Source organism: Mesocricetus auratus, unplaced genomic scaffold (assembly GCF_017639785.1).
Source record: "Mesocricetus auratus isolate SY011 unplaced genomic scaffold, BCM_Maur_2.0 Super-Scaffold_4256, whole genome shotgun sequence".
In the NCBI taxonomy this organism is placed as follows: Eukaryota; Metazoa; Chordata; class Mammalia; order Rodentia; family Cricetidae; genus Mesocricetus; species Mesocricetus auratus.
In genome coordinates, this window is record NW_024429182.1 from 35,106,031 (window position 1) to 35,122,000 (window position 15,970).

Genomic DNA, 15,970 nt, shown 5'->3' on the forward strand with positions numbered 1-15,970 from the left:
AAGTCAGGGCCTCTTGCCAAGCTATATCCTCCAACCTGAAGAGTTTTCTAAAAGGTAAGATATATGCTTTTCTCATTTCAGGAATTCTTTTGACAGTCAAGGAGTTACAAACTGACACAGTATATGACTGTTTGCAATGGAAAAAACAAAAACACCCCCTGAAAAAAAGTAAGTATTCATTAAAACACAAAAATCCCCCCACCCCTGTTTTTTGTTTGTTTGTTTGTTTTTATTTCTCGAGACAGGGTTTCTCTGTATTGTTTTGGAGGCTGTCCTGGAACTTGCTCTGTAGACCAGGTTGGTCTTGAACTCATAAAGATCTAAAAGTATGCACCACCACCACTGATAAAACACAGCTCTTATAGAAGATACCTCTGTACAGTAAACTACCCTCAGCATTAAAGGAGCCTAGATAGAGAGAGGAAGAAAATACCCCACATCTGCAGGCAAACACAGATCAAAAGACCAAGTACATTCTGAGTGAACTAGAAAGGAACTGTATTTGCATGTAGATAAAAAGAGAATTTGTAAAAGGATGCACAGAAATTACAATGGGGTGGCCCTAAAAAGACATCTGGATGGATAGTGAAGTTCCTATCCAGATGTTTTAAATAACCAATAGAAGTTATTATTATTATCACATGGTTGTTATTTCGTGGTACTCACATTTGACCCTGAGACCTTATAATGTACTGATCTACATCTCCAGTCCCAGAAATTAGTTTCAAAGACAATAAAGGTTAAAAGGCTGTTGTATTTCTATTCACAGGAATGAACAGTCCAAAAGGAAATCAAGAAACTAATTCAGGGAGCTGAAGAGATGGCTTACTAGGGAAGAGTCTATTTATCAGCACTCACACTGAGTGACTCACAACCACCTGTAGCTCCAGCTCCACGGGATCTGACCTAACCCCCTGCCCACATACACACACTCATACACATAAATAAAAATAAATGAAAGCAAAAAATTCTGCTGGGTGTGTGGTGACAGATGCCTGCAACCATTGTACTTGGGAGGTAGAAGCAGGAGAATTGGGAGTTCAAGGTCATCGTCAGCTAAATGACAAGTCAGAGGTCAGCCTGAGCTACATGACACCCTGTCTGGAGAAGAGAGAGGAGGGAAAGAGGGGGAAAAAGACGGAAGTCGGGTGTTTTGTTAAATAGGAATAAAATACTTTTAAAGGGTAATGAAATTGAAACAGGTTTGTGAATTAAAGACCATGTAAAATTGTGGCTATAAATTAAGTGAGACCTAAAAATAAATGGGAAGAGACTCTAAGTATCCACATATGGTGGAATAGGCCTGAATTCCCAGTACTTGAGAGGCTCATGCAGAAGGATGGCAAGTTCAAGGCTAGCCTGGGCTACATAAGACTCCTGTCTCAGAAGAAGAAAATTTAAAAAGGTACCCCATATTCACAGATTACAAATCCTAATATTTTAAGATGTAAAACACTGCCCCAAGTAACCAGCACATTCAATATACTTACTACAAATAACACTCCTAAAAAGCAAAACTAAAAAACAAAGATACAGGGCCTTTCACTCATATGAAGCTGCAAGGGAGATTAAGCAATCCAAACAATGCTGAAAATTACAAAGCATGGACACCCACACCCCCCACTTACAAAAGTTAGAGCTGTAGTGATAAGACAGCATGGTGGTGACGTAAGGACAGACATACAGACCAGAGGCTTTTAACAAAGTGCAGAGGCCACTGGATGAGCAAAGGCAGTTCTGTCAACAAACAATGCTGAGAAACTTACTGTGTGAGAGGGTGGCGTTGGGCGCAACCCCACACCACATGAAAGGTTAACTCCAAGTGAGTTAGTGATTTCAATATCAAAGACACAAAATGCTTTTTTAAAAAGTACATCCATAAATCCTGTCTCGAAAAGCCAAAAAAAAAGGTACATCCATAAATATGCATAACTTTCCGAAATGGATTCTCAGACACTAGGAGTCCACCAAAATCTAACCTCCTTGGCAACAAAGCAATTATGAAGTAAAAAAAAAAAAATGCCTGCAATCAGTATCTGATAGAGGTTAGCATCCAGAATATGCAAGGAATCCCACAACTCAACACTCAAAAGACAAATGATCCAACTATGAAAACAGGCAAGGACTTGCATAGACACTCCTCCAAAGAAAGTATACAAATGGCCAGTAAGAACATGGAAGAAATCATCCGTACCACGGGTTGTGTAGAACCACATCTCGGTGAGCCACTGTTGATAGTCCCTATGGTAGTTACCTCGGTTTTAAAGAATAATGAACTGGAAGGATGTGAGGAAATGGGAAACTCCTTCTGTGTAGTGAGAATGAAGCTGGTCAGCTGATATGGAAAACATTTTGTTAGTTTCTCAAAGCAATTCAATAGAATTCCTATAGGACACAGCACACTTTAAGATACGAAACCCACAGGTGTGAGAAACAGTGATGCAAGCTCTTAAGCCCTGAGTGGTAACAGTCAAACAGAAAAGGGTTAGTAGAGAAACACACACACATAATGGTTTACACAGATGATGGAGTACCATTCATCCCAAACACAGCTGATGCACACTGTGATATGCCTGCACTCTGAAAACACACCAACTGAACGACATGAGATACACAAGTGATGTGGGATGCCCTCTGTGTGCTGTGAATATGTTTTAGTGCCATCGGTTAGTAAAAGGCAGCTTCGGCCTATGGTAGGGCGGAATATAGATAATAGGCGGGAAATCCAAACAGAGATAGTGGGAGAAAAAAAGGAGGAGTCAAGGGAGACGCAGCAGCCACCGAAGGAGTAAGATGCCATAGCGTTACCAGTAAGCCATGGGGCACATGGCAATACACAGATTATTAGAAATAGGTTGATTTATATGTAGCACTAGCCAGTAAGAGCCTGAGTCACTGACCAAACAATTACAACTAATATAAGTCTCTGAGTGTTTATTCAGGAACTGTTGGGCAGGAGAGAAACATTCATTTACACAAAATATCACACTGGTGTAAAATAGCATTTATGTGAAATGCTCAGGATTAGTGAGTTCATAGATCCTGAGGCAGATTAACGGCTGTTGGATGTTGGGTGCACAGGGAATAGCAAGGCTGCCTGTGCACCCAGAGCATTCTTTTACAATGATAAAAAGCTTGCAAAACAGAGATGGGAGTGACACATAAATTAATTTTTTACTATGAAAATTTTATCTTAATAAAAAATAAAGTTTGAGAAATAGCACAAAGGTAAGAATACAGCATTGGCGCTGGAGAGGTGGCACAATTGTTAACATTTGCTGGTCTTCCAAAGGACCCGAGTTCAGTTCCCAGCACCCACACAGTGGCTCACAACCACCTGTAACTCGGGCATCAGGGATTCAATGACCTCTTCACGGCCTCCACAGGCACCTGCACACCATGTGTCAGACACACGGATAAATAAAATAATAAATTAAATATGAATAAAATAAATCATTTTACAAGAAGCGAGTATGTCACCAATTCTTTTTTGACATGTTAGCATGGAAAAGCTGGACGGTGGGACAGTGGGACATTGGGACAGTGGGGCCGGTTTACATGAGGACGTTCTACATCTAGCTGCCACTCTGAGAAATACCCTGAGTGAAGGACTGTGGTGAGGGAGAGGAAACACCCCCCCAATCAGGAGTTACGCAATCCTGGTCCCATGCAATGGGACACATGCCTGGGACATAATTAAGTGCGCTCAGTCTGGGCTGTGTTCTGGCTGCTCTTCCTCGTGTCCACGCAAACCTCATCCAAACACGTGCAACCAAAGAGGCTTCGTGTCCTCTTTCCTCTCTGGTAAGAAACTGAAACCCAAGCATGGGACCTTGGGAGAGGAGATAAGGATGTTTGCTTGAAGCGCCTTCTGGTTCCCCTTCATCAGCTTCTAGAAATAAACAGTCCCCTGTTCTCTGGGTTAACTGTTCACCAGCGCCCCCTCCAGGAGCACAGCAGGAAGCGCAGGGCGGGGGTGCTGCACTGTATTCCTGGTGCTCTTGTCTTGCTGACTGAGGTAAGCTGAACATTTATTTTTCTGGGAGCTCGGGCACATTAATTCCTAGTGAATCCTTTGTCAAAGGGTACCAACTATTACAACTTGCCCACGTTTCTTTGAGCCATTTCAATGTGATTATTGTAGGGTAGGAGAAAGGGTGATATGAACATTCACACACCTCTAGTCTCTAAATTCCTCCAGTGGACACGGTCTGCACCAACCACAGGGGGTCAATCAAAAGGGCGTCACCTCATGGCAGAGGAAGGGTGACTGGAATGAAATCTGATCCATTCAGTTTTTAAAAGCTTTGCCTCATTTTAAGTGTCATTAAAAAATTATTAATGCTGAGCTGGGCGGTGGTGGTGTACATCTTTAATACCAGCACTTGGGAGGCAGAGACAGGTGAATCTCCGTGTGTTTGAGACCAGCCTGGTCTACAGAGTGGGTTCCAAGACAAGTTCCAAAGCTACAGAAAAACCATGCCCCCCTCCTCAAACAAAACAAAAAACTACTAATGCTAAAGGTTGCAAGGAAAAGAGAGACTTGAGAGGTGTGGACTTTTTTTTTTTTCGAAACAGGGTTTTTTCTCTTTATTGTTTTGGAGGCTGTCCTGAAACTCACTCTGTAGACCAGGCTGGCCTCGAACTCACAGAGATCCGCCTGCCTCTGCCTCCCGAGTGTTGGGATTAAAGGCGTGCACCATCAATGCCCGGCTAGGCGTGGACATTTCTTTCATTTCCACTCTCTGAGTCCCTTGCAGTGTCCATGGTCGGGGGAGGGGGAGGGCACTGGGAAGAACTCCATGGAGAACAAGGTAGCAGTTACTGGCTGTGATCACTGTGCCCCTTGGATCTGATTTTCTGTACCTTTATAGTTAAGACACCAAGGACTTAGGATATTGTAAATTACTGCTTTAGCAGATACGAGAATGTTTGAGACAGGTGTGATCTGTAAGAAATGAACTCTTGAATTATATTAGCTAGAACTGTAAATACACTAACAGCATGAAAAAATTATCAAGGCTATTTTTAAACATTTCAGAAACTACAGAAACCTCACCCAATATTATTAAATATGTTAGGATGTCTACTGTTACGGATCTAAGTTCAGGAAGTGAAAAGCAAACCCCTGGGTTCTGTCCCTCATCTCATCTTTTCTTAAAATAGCCCGTGAAATACAAACAACCTCAGCTAATTAACGCTTTAAGATTTCACGGTACCTGGGATCACTTTAATCCTGGGCACACTGCTTCACACTCTGAAATGAAACTCCATGTTAGGGTGGAGAAGGATTTAGAGACTTACAAAGTCAAAAAGAAATCATAACTCCTGCATTTTTAATCATTCATCCTCCCGGCCAATGATTTACCCTGTAATCCCCGCCAGGAAAATGAAGAAAGTTTTGAGGGACGAGTTATTCTCAATGTAAATCTCCTCCCAGCTTCTGTCAATCATGTTAGCCCTTTCCCCCTAGTTAGCCTTTTTCCACTCCCTGCCTGAAAACTACACTACTATTTAATTGCTTGGTGAATTCCCATTTTATTAAGAGGCAGAAAAACATAAAGAACTAAAACATGGAGATGAGGCCATAGCCGTAAATTGTCCCCTTAAGCAATGAAACTTGCCTCTGCAGTGTGATAAGGTGGGCACTGTGGAAAACCCTTCCAAGTGCAATTCCGTGGAAGCCCACAGCCTCCATCACTTACAGCCAGCTCTGCAGTTTTCAGGGCTGGGTGCTATCCATCAGAGCCAGGCTGGTTGACTGTGTGCTCTCTAGAGCCAGTGTGAAGGGCACAGCCAGGAGTCAACTCTGTCCACCACCCTCACCCACCCCAAATTTATCTTCTGTTCATGGCGTAAGAAAAGCCGAAGAAAGGGTGGGATGTAGTCTGGGCCAGGACATCATGCAGCATATATAGGACACTGGGTTCAGTCTTCCAGTACCAAATGGAGGTGGGCACAGGGGCCTTGTAAGAAGAGCGACTATGATGATTTTATGACCTGACTGCGTCCCACCTGCTATCCTGTTTCTTAGAGAAATCAAACGATTTTGTCATAATCCAATAAAAACTGTAGCTAAGTTTTCAGCCTTGTGAACTTCTCTCCCATTCATACAGTGCCCAAATCCCCATTTCTTCCTCTGTAGTGAAACAGAAATTGCTATCAGATTGTGCCACATCCTGGAATGTGCCAGGGCGTCTGGCCTCTGAAGACTGCTTCCAGTGAGTCGCAGAGGCTAAGTGGGGTCTGGTGTTTCAAAGCCTGGGAAAGCATCAGTTGGTGACTTCTCTAGGACGCTGCCAACCAAGAAACAAAGGCAGCAAGTGTTACTAAAGCCACCCATTGATGTGTGCAAGAAAGTCGGGTTTTGATGTTGTTCAGAAAACCATGCAAGTGCATAGATAAGAGAGAGAGCGTGTATGTGTGGGGGGGGAGCAAGGGAGAGAGGGACAGAGGGAGGGAAAGAGAGTGTAGGTCTGGTAGGGCACCCAAGAAACTCAGCAGGGTACAAGAAAGGGAAGTTAGGAAGTAGGATACTTGTTTACTTTCTTTTTAAAAAATATTTTTAGATTTCATTGCCCTCTGCACACACACCAGAGAAGAAAAAATTCAATTCCCTAGGACTAGAGTTACAGAAAGTTGTATGGGCCACCATGTGGGTGCTGGGAATTGAACCTGGGTCCTTTGCATGGACAACTAATGTTCTTAACCACCAAGTCGACTCTCCCACCTTCTATTTGGTTTCCGTACATATTTTATTAAGTATGTGAGCATGCATTACTTGTGCCATTAATTTTAAAAGAGTTAAAATAAGGAATAGCAATCAATATTTTTTAAACTACCAAGTCCTAAAAGTACATCTAAGTGGAAGACTGGGTTGGGAAAGGGCTTCAGGTACCAGAAGGCTGAAATCTCCCAGTTCCAGCGATTTCTAAGTAGACAGAATTTCCTGAAACAAGATTGTCTAAAACTCCCAGCAAGTTTAGAAGCACTGGACATTGAGCCAGTGGTACCAGTCCCAAGCTAGCGCCAGCTCCTTCCCTCCTTCTTAGAAGCAGGGCCCTGAGGGAGGACCCCAGGATTATCTTTCCCGGCTTCCCGCCTGCACGCTCACCAATTTGGCTCAAATCTACGAACAGCTTCTGCATTGACTTTTCATACAGGACTATCCAATGAGAGAAAAGCACACAAAAGAAACAAAATTACTATGAGTCGCCAAGGGCATACATTTGAGTTGGAGACTTAAAAGAATTGTATTTGGCTACTCATTTAGGCTACTCATTAGGAGGGGGAAATGCCCTATCTCAAATAATATTTCAAGCTAAAGTTCAAGTGGATGTATTTAAAATGTCAAATAAAGTCATAAAACAACAATAAGAAAATGTAAGTCAATTCCCATGCAGTCCGGTGGCTGGGACATTGTTCTGGTTCATGACTTCTAAATACAGAAAGTAAAGCACTAGACACCCTGTTACAGACACAGCCCCTACCCCATGTGAGTTACAGGGGAAAGATAAATAAAAAAAAAATTGCAACTGGTAAGTGCTTAAAGGAAGAGACAAGACTGCCAAGTAGGAGAATTTTGCAGAGAATGATGGGCGGGTAGACCACAGGACACTCTTGGCGGAAGTCTAAACTGAAGCCTGCAATACCAGGAAGGTGACCCAGGCAAGGCGGGGACACTTCTGTGCTGGGGGACATTTCCAAGAGCTTTGCATGAATGGCCCTAGTGAATCCTAACAACTCTTAAGTATGCATTATTATGAAGATGAGTCCAAAGTCACAGGCCAGTAAGTTTGTAAAGTAACTAGTTGAGAGTTAATGAACAAGAAGCCAAGTGATCCCCAAGCACCAGGAGATAAAGTCTTCATTCTAGAACGTGTGTGTGTCTGTGTGTGTGTGCGCGTGTGCGTGTGTGTGTGCGTGTCTGTGTGTGTGTGCGCGCGCGTGCACATTTGTTCCCTGCACCAAGCACTGGAACACAGTGTTCAAGGGAGACAAGAGGTGGGGATGGAGAGCAGGCCCAGCCAGATCCTGTCACACCTTGCAGGCCATGATAAAGAGAATGTCGGGACGGGCCCAGGCAGGGTGTGTCCAGTGGGCCCACACCCGATAGAGATTACAACAGTGCAATGACTACCACATTCTTGTTTCCAAATGAATCTATGCCGAAATAATAAAGGAAAATAAACACTCGACTGTCTAAAATGTTTACATATAGTCAAAAGCACTAAGCATGATTCAAGGCCAAAAAGTGACTAATACTTCCATAGTAGGACATTTTAGAAGGAAAACATTCTGGAAAAGTAGAAACAAAAATAGGCACTTCTCTAGAGAAATAGTCAAAGTGCATGGCTAGAAAAATCCACAAAAGAACAAACATGAATGCGCTAGAAAAAGTTCCTATGTCTGTAAGGCCCCAGGAACTTTGTTTTGTTGTTGCTTTAACTGCATGCTTTTCTGGGGAGGGGAAGCATGTGCTAAGACATGCATGGGGGTCAGAGGACAACCTGCAGGAGGTGGTTTTTCCTTCCACATGTGGGTCCTGGGGAGGGAACACAGGCCATGGGGCCTGGCAGCAAGGCCACCTGCTGAGCCATCTCATCAGTCCCCCATTTTTTAAAGCATTATTTCTTTTGTGTGGGGCAGGGGGTGATGTGTACAAGCACCATGTTGCACATGTGATGTCTAAGGACACCTGGCGGGAGTCAGTTCTCTCCTGCTATATTGAGTCTCAGGGCTAGAACTCAGGCCGTGAGGTTTGGCAACTGGTACCTTCATAACTAACCCATCTCCCTGCCTCCTTAGTAAAAAATGAAGTTTTCTCCAGTGATAAAGATATGGGAAGAGAGAGAGAGACCTCTTACATAGTGATAGAAGGACTATAGACTGGATTAGGCTTCCAGGAAACATAGAGCAAAAAAACCTCTTTCTTGATTTTATAGTAAGGAAAAACTTAGATTGGCCTCAAACATATAGTTAAAAGGATGGATATTAACAAATAAGTCTAAAGAGAGCTGTTAACTACAGTACATTTCTAAAGCCAACTCCTCAATTACCTTAGATAACTGCAAAATAGTCACTTATTGATGTGGAGGAAGTTTTGCTCTTTGTAACTGATAAAAGCAGGTGAATTTTGTATTTAAACTGACAATACAATCATTCTTAATAACAAACCAAGTTGTACTTTTGAGGCAACTACAGTTTTGAGGCTAGCCTGAACTACAGTGAGACTCTCAAACAAATGAGCAAAAGCAAAAAAGTTCGGGGCTGGAGAGATGGCTCAGTGGTTAAGAGCACTGGCTGCTCTTCCAGAGGACCCTGGTCCAATTCCCAGCACCCACATGGCAGCTCATATTTGCCTGCAAACTCCAGTTTCAGGGGATCCAACACCTTCACACATACACACAGGCAAAACATGAATGCACGTTAATAAAAATAAATAAAAAGTTTTACAAAGCCAAATCTTTAAGAAAAAGAAACCAAGTATCATGAAATGAGACATGCTTTATACTATCACAGTACTTCTCAACCTGTGGGACACACTCCCTTTGGTATCAGATATTTAGATGACGCGTATCAGATATCCTGTATGCCAGACATTCACATTATACTTCATAACAGTAGCAAAATTACAGTCATAAAGTAGCAACATGGTTGGGGGAAGGGGATCACCACAACATGAAGAAATGTATTAAAGGGTTGCAGCATCAGGAAAGTTGAAAACTACTTGTCTACCTAAATTGCCTTGGAGTGGAGGTTCATAGCCTAGAGAACTGTGGCAATGGTAGGGGGATTCTGGAAGCACGCACTGAGTCCAACATCATTTCTATATTCAGGAAAGCACCACAAAGAACAGCTCTGAACAAAGACTTTTCAAAGCAAACCTGAGCCAGCAATCCCTGCTCCTCACTAGTCAGGGTCCATGTGTCCACTTGAGCAACTGTCAAAGCTGGCACTGACTCCAGCAAATCGGGAACATGGCCTGACAGCCACTTGGCCACCAGAAACAGCGTCACAGTGGGTAGAGATAATCAGAAGCATCTACATCCTTCCAGTGGCTTCAGATGCTGGCCAGCCCTCCTCAGGACCACAAGTGGAGCTGAGGGCACACTGCCTGTCTAGCCTCCTACACAGCAATTCCTTCTCAGTCTTGCTGGGCATGTCCCCCTCCTCTGATCTAAAGCCCACACCCTACCACTCTGGAGATCTTCACTATCATTTAATTCTTCCTTTTTTGAGGAGCCTTGGCATCAGATGTGGTGGTGCCGTAATCCCAGCTAAGAGAAGTTAAGACAGGATCCCAACGAGGTCTGCCTGGGTTACACAGAACATTTTAAGAATGGTCCTTTTTTATCTCAGAGCTCCCGGGTCTGTGTGCTCTTGGTTTTGAGAAAACACACTTTCTGTCTCAGTTAGCGGTGGAGATGACTTAGTTGGTAAAGGGCTTTCTGTGCAAGCCTAAGGAACTTGAGTTTGTATCCCCATCACTTACATAAAAAGCTATATGCAGTGACACATGGCTTGATTCCAGTGCTGGGCAGACAAAGATGTGTGATCTCTGTGGCTCACTGATCAGGTAGCCTAGCCTAATGGGAAAGCCCCAGACCAGTGAAGGTCATGTTTCCAAAACAGGGTTGATGGACCCTGAGGAATGACATCTGAAGGTGACAGCTGGCCTCTACATGCAAGAGTACACATGTACACATGCATTTACACACATACAATTATTTTCAGAAAGAATTTTTAGAGTGCCCAATACATAACAAGTGATCGAGATGACATATACCCATCATTCCATGTGATCATTACTGTATCTGTCAACATGTACTACACTTCTACACCATACAGCATAGATATGCAAATTACCTATCAATTTTAAAAGTAGGGCATGGGGATTGCAGTGGTTTGAAGAAGAACGACCCCAATGGCTGGTATAGGTGTAGCCTATTAGAACAGATGTGGCCTTGTAGGGGAAAGTGTGTCGCACTGGGAGTGGGCTTTGAGGTTTTAAAATGTCGTGCCAGGCCCAGTCTCCTATTATGCCTGCATCTACCATGCTCCCTGACATGATGATAATGGACTGAACCTCTGAGACTGTAAGTGAGCCCAGCTAAATGTTTCTCTATAGGAGTTGCCTTGACCATGGTGTCTCTTCACAGCAACGGAACAGTGACAACGGCAGGGAGGGATATAGCTCCATCGATACAGTGCTTTTGTCACATCCATGAAGCCCTGGGTTTGATCCCCAGCACTATATAACTTGGTTGTGATGACACGTAACAGTGGTCCTGCACTCAAGAGGTGAGGTTGGGAGAGTGAGAAGTTCAAAGTTGGTCAGAAGGATGGCTCAGAAGGCAAAGGCCCCTTCCTAACAAACCCGACAACCTGAATACCATCTCTAGAACCCATGTTAATGTGGAAGGAGAGGGTCAACTCTACAAAGATATTCTCTGACACTCATGTGTGTGCTGAGGCATACTCACCCCTACACACATATAAAACACAGCATGAGTAACCATACATGCACATGTATATGCACACATGCAAACACACACACACACACACACACATATATACACAGAGCACACTAACAACAACAATAATTTTTTAAAAGATGTTCTGGGTCAGCCTGGGCTATGTAGGGAATTTAAGGCCTGGGATACAAGAGATCCTGACTCAAACAGCAAAGAAGGAAATCCTCTTCCTTGCATCTTCATTCAGCCCTCTGAGGTCCTTAACTTCTCCCTTTATGCACACTTGCTCTCCACCTGGTCCCTGCCCAAGCCTCCTCCTCCCAACATGGCTGCCCTCTCCTAGGGAACATCAGTTTGCCCTTCCCTTACCGGGACATCTCTGTCCCTGGCTCTCCCCAGGGAGCATCAATAAGGACACAGAGATAGAAGTGTAGAGTATTTGCCAGCTCTGCCATTTCATGAACTACAGTGAGCAAAACACTTAATCCTCAAGTTAAGTTACTCCCCTACAAAACCACTTCCCTCACAGGTATACAGTGTGTGTGTGTGTGTGTGTGTGTGTGTGTGTGTGTGTGTGTGTGTGTGTGTCCAGTCCAATGGGAGCCATGTAGGGGCAAGAGCCTGGTTACTCTGTTTCTATTCTGCCCTTATACGTGACCTCTCTGCATCAATTGAGGCAGGCATGGCTATGTGTGGGCTTCAGTTAATCACAGCTAATGCTGAAAGTATGACATTATCAGTGCTCTAGTTTCTACTGTGATTTACTAATTTGGTAACAATCACATTGCATTCAAAACAAGCATAGCCTTTGTTCTGTCGTCATTGTTGCTTTTATTCTGGTTTTTATTTTTGTGAGCATGTACTTCTGGAAGACAGCTGCAGCAGACAATTACTGAGCATGTACGAAGACAGGCCATCCTAAAGTGTTTTACAGGGGAGGCCATCCTAAAGTGTTTTACAGGGGAGGCCATCCTAGAGTGTTTTACAGGGAGGCCAGGGAACCGGAGGCAGAGTAGACTCCCCATGATCTAAAGCCAGGCATCTTACTGCAGAGCCTGCACCCTTATGCCCTGTCCTGAAACTCCATTAGCAATGACCAAAAGAGAGAGTGCAGATGTGACTGTCTCCAGAACACTGGGTGAAGAGGAACTACATGCAAGAACCTAAGGGATCTCTAAAATCAGGACATCATTCAAACTGCAGTCTTCAAGTGCTGCTGGGCATTGTCAGTTACTTCTGTACTCCGAAGTCATGGAGCCTCATTGGCACAGCTTTCTGAAAACCAACTAGCAGAGTGTCCCATCAACCCTATCAAGGCCATGGTGGAAGCAATTCTGAAAACCAACTAGCAGAGTGTCCCATCAACCCTGTCAAGGCCATGGTGGAAGCAATTCATTCTACAGAAATAATCATACATGTGGATGACAAATGCTCCCAATAAGGAAGCTTCTAGAGTTATATAAAGAGAAGTGATGTGTACAGACAAGAAAAGGATAGGGTGGAGCATGTTACGCAGTCATGTAAAATGACATGTTGTGAACTGTGTGTAACAGCCTATCAGTGGGGCTTATTAGCCCAAGTTTACAAGCATGGATAGTGACTTAATTTCCCCAAGTCTCATTTTTCTTGGATGCAAATGGCAACAAAAGAATCTCACAGCATCACTGAAAGTTAATAAACTGACAGGCTGGAGAGACACGGTCCTGTACAAACCCAGTGACCTGAGTTCAATCCCCACAATCCACAGTGAAAGGAAGAGAATCCAGATTGTCTTCTGACCTTTGCATGCACACACACTCACAAACAATAATAAAGGACAAAAGAAATTGTTTATTTGGGGGGGGGCTGGGGGATGTTTCTCTGTGGCTTTGGAAGCTGTCCTGGAACTAGCTCTTGTAGACCAGACTGGCCTCAAACTCATAGAGATCTGCCTGCCTCTGCTGGGATTAAAGGTGTGTGCCGCCACCACCCAGCTCAAGAAATAATTTTTATAGGAGTCAATAAATTAACACCTCCAAAGGGGATGGTGTGGAGACTGACACAGGGCAAGACTGTGATAAACATCAATCATTTCTAAGCCAATCTAGCAAATGAACCATGCACACTACATAAACTGGGAAAATAACCCAGTGAAATGTTAACATCTCTGAAAGTGAGACAATATTTTTCTTTTAAATTCCCTGTATTACTTTTGTCTTTTGAATTAAAACAGCAATGTATTAATATTTAAGTATTTCCATTTATTTCAAGTAGCCTTAATAATACATCTCTTGGTCTAATAAATTTTTCTAGTATAATCTAGCCTGTGCATACTGTGTTTATGGAAATGGAATATTTTATTGATTTAATCTGAGGAGTAATATATTTGACCTCCATTTTTCAGCATCAAACAGCCTGCTCATATTTCACCCTATAAAAATATTTTCTGCACTCTTATACATTTTCAGATTGAGAGGGTTCTGAATGGAATATTAGAACATAAAAACCTGTGGAAGAGAATGGATTGATGTCTGTAAAAAGTAAAGTTATAGAAGACAAACACGACAACTTTGTGATGGCTATGGCTATAAGATAAAAAAAAAAGTAAAAGCTTACCTTAATCAGGTAAGGTCAGAGGTTACTGCAATAAACATTTCAACTCCACAGACAGCTCCCTAGTATGGTCAGAAGACGGATGTAATCCAGTAGCTCAGCCGTCCCTCCAGTATGGAGACAATCACTCTGGAAGGGAAAAGATCCCAGTGAGGGAGATGTGATGGTCCAGTCTCCTTTCTAGGTTGAGAGCCACAGGTGGGGTAGTCAATGACTGGGTCAAACCTCAACTTTCCTGCTGGGAGCGGGAGCAGAATAAAGAACTGAGGAAATTGCAAGAGCCAGTCTCTGCTCTAGCTGAAGGCTGGCTGCCACTCTCGGGTGATGTATTCTTTCAAAGAAGAGGCGTGGTCCCTCGCTGCCTTCCATCCCTAGTTGTCACCGTTCTGTGTAGTTGCTAAGATATGCATAGGTCAGCTCACGCATCCCACCGATCTTTCCATGGTTTCCTGCCATTCCGCACTCAGACTGCTCCATCATCAACATTCTAAGTGGCAATTTTACTGGGATAAAAACCTTGAGGCTGTCACTCAACCAAGCTCTCCACCACTCCCAATTCCAACAGCCATCCACCACCACTGTTTTAGTAACAGTGACTTAGTAACACTGCCTGTTACTAAATCCATAGGCATACAGCATGTGTCTTCTTAACCCGAAGCCTGGACCCTTCCTGTGGATTGCCACCTGCCCGCTCTCTTCCTGTTTCCTGCAGCCTTGAACAGATTGCCTTGTCCCCGAGCTCTTGGTTTTCTTGTCTACACAATCAAGAACCGATGCCAGCTTTCACACCCTCATTGCTCTAGGACATCAGAGGTCCCTGGGATGTGAATCATGCTCCTGCCACTCTGCAGAATGTAACCAGGTTATGTCTGCTCTGCCAAAAATCTCACCTTCGCTATGAGTAAAATGAGAACATGCATCCCAGAGGCTGCTGTTAAAATAAGGACAGTACAATCTGTTGTCTCCTGGCCCCACCACAGGTGCTCAACAGCATTAGCCATTTCCATCCTACCTTACAGAACACCACCAACCCTGAGGCTCTCTAGCCTTAAAACATCTAAACCCCTGCTGGGTGGTGGTGGCGCATGCCTTTAATCCCAGCAGAGGCAGGTGGATCTCTGTGAGTTTGAAGCCAGCCTGGTCTATAGAGTGAGTTCCAGGACAGGCTCCAAAGCAATACAAAGAAACACTGTCTCGAAGAAAAAACAAAAACAACACAAAAAACCCTTCTGAACCCCAAGCCCTCTTTTACCCATATCCTTAGTGTTAAAGATTTTGTCTTCTGCCAAATATAAACTCCTCTGCTGGCTTTCAGTTGTTCCATGATCTACATCTATTAACTATGTGCTTTCCTGTCCCGCGCTACCGTCTCGCCAGCAAGAACGACGCAGGACTCTCGGATCCTTCTGCAGTAAAGCTTTAATACATCTTGAGAGATAGATGATCAGCTTCTGAGAGGGAGACCCCCAAGCTAAGAAACCCAGCCCCTTATATAAGCCTAGGAGCTCCGAGTGAGACGTGTAGAGCCGGGATTGGTGGTTTGCTCATCACCCCAGATGACGGGTGAGGCACAGCTTAAACGGTAAACTCCAACTGACAGCAGATGTCAGCGCCATCTTCTAATGGCGATAGCGATAGCGAGGGCGGCTCCTCACACTTTCCAATTTCGTCTGTTCCAGTGAGCCCAGTCCAACTGCCAAAAACATGCACCTATAGCCTGCCTATGAACCATCATGTCCCCTTGTGAGATACATGCTGGGGTTTCCAGCCCCAGCAACACTCATCATCCACATACTGTAACCCTCACATCACACACCACCTAACATCACTGTCCAATGTGGCACTGTGTATCGAGTTTACTGTCCAGCTGAAAAGTGAATATCTTCACTTTAACTCTCTTC

The 15,970-nt window shown here is 43.8% G+C and overlaps 1 protein-coding gene across 4 annotated transcripts in view; it reads right to left on the reverse strand.

Annotated features, from left to right (window-relative positions):
• Positions 1-15,970, reverse strand: part of Kank1 (KN motif and ankyrin repeat domains 1) — a 201,437-nt gene that overhangs the window by 115,065 nt on the left and 70,402 nt on the right. For all 4 annotated transcript variants that reach the window (XM_040746161.1, XM_040746150.1, XM_040746155.1 and 1 more), the window contains exon 2: positions 14,073-14,198. The gene's annotated coding sequence lies outside the window, so the exon portion shown is untranslated. The remainder of the gene's footprint in view (positions 1-14,072; positions 14,199-15,970) is intronic.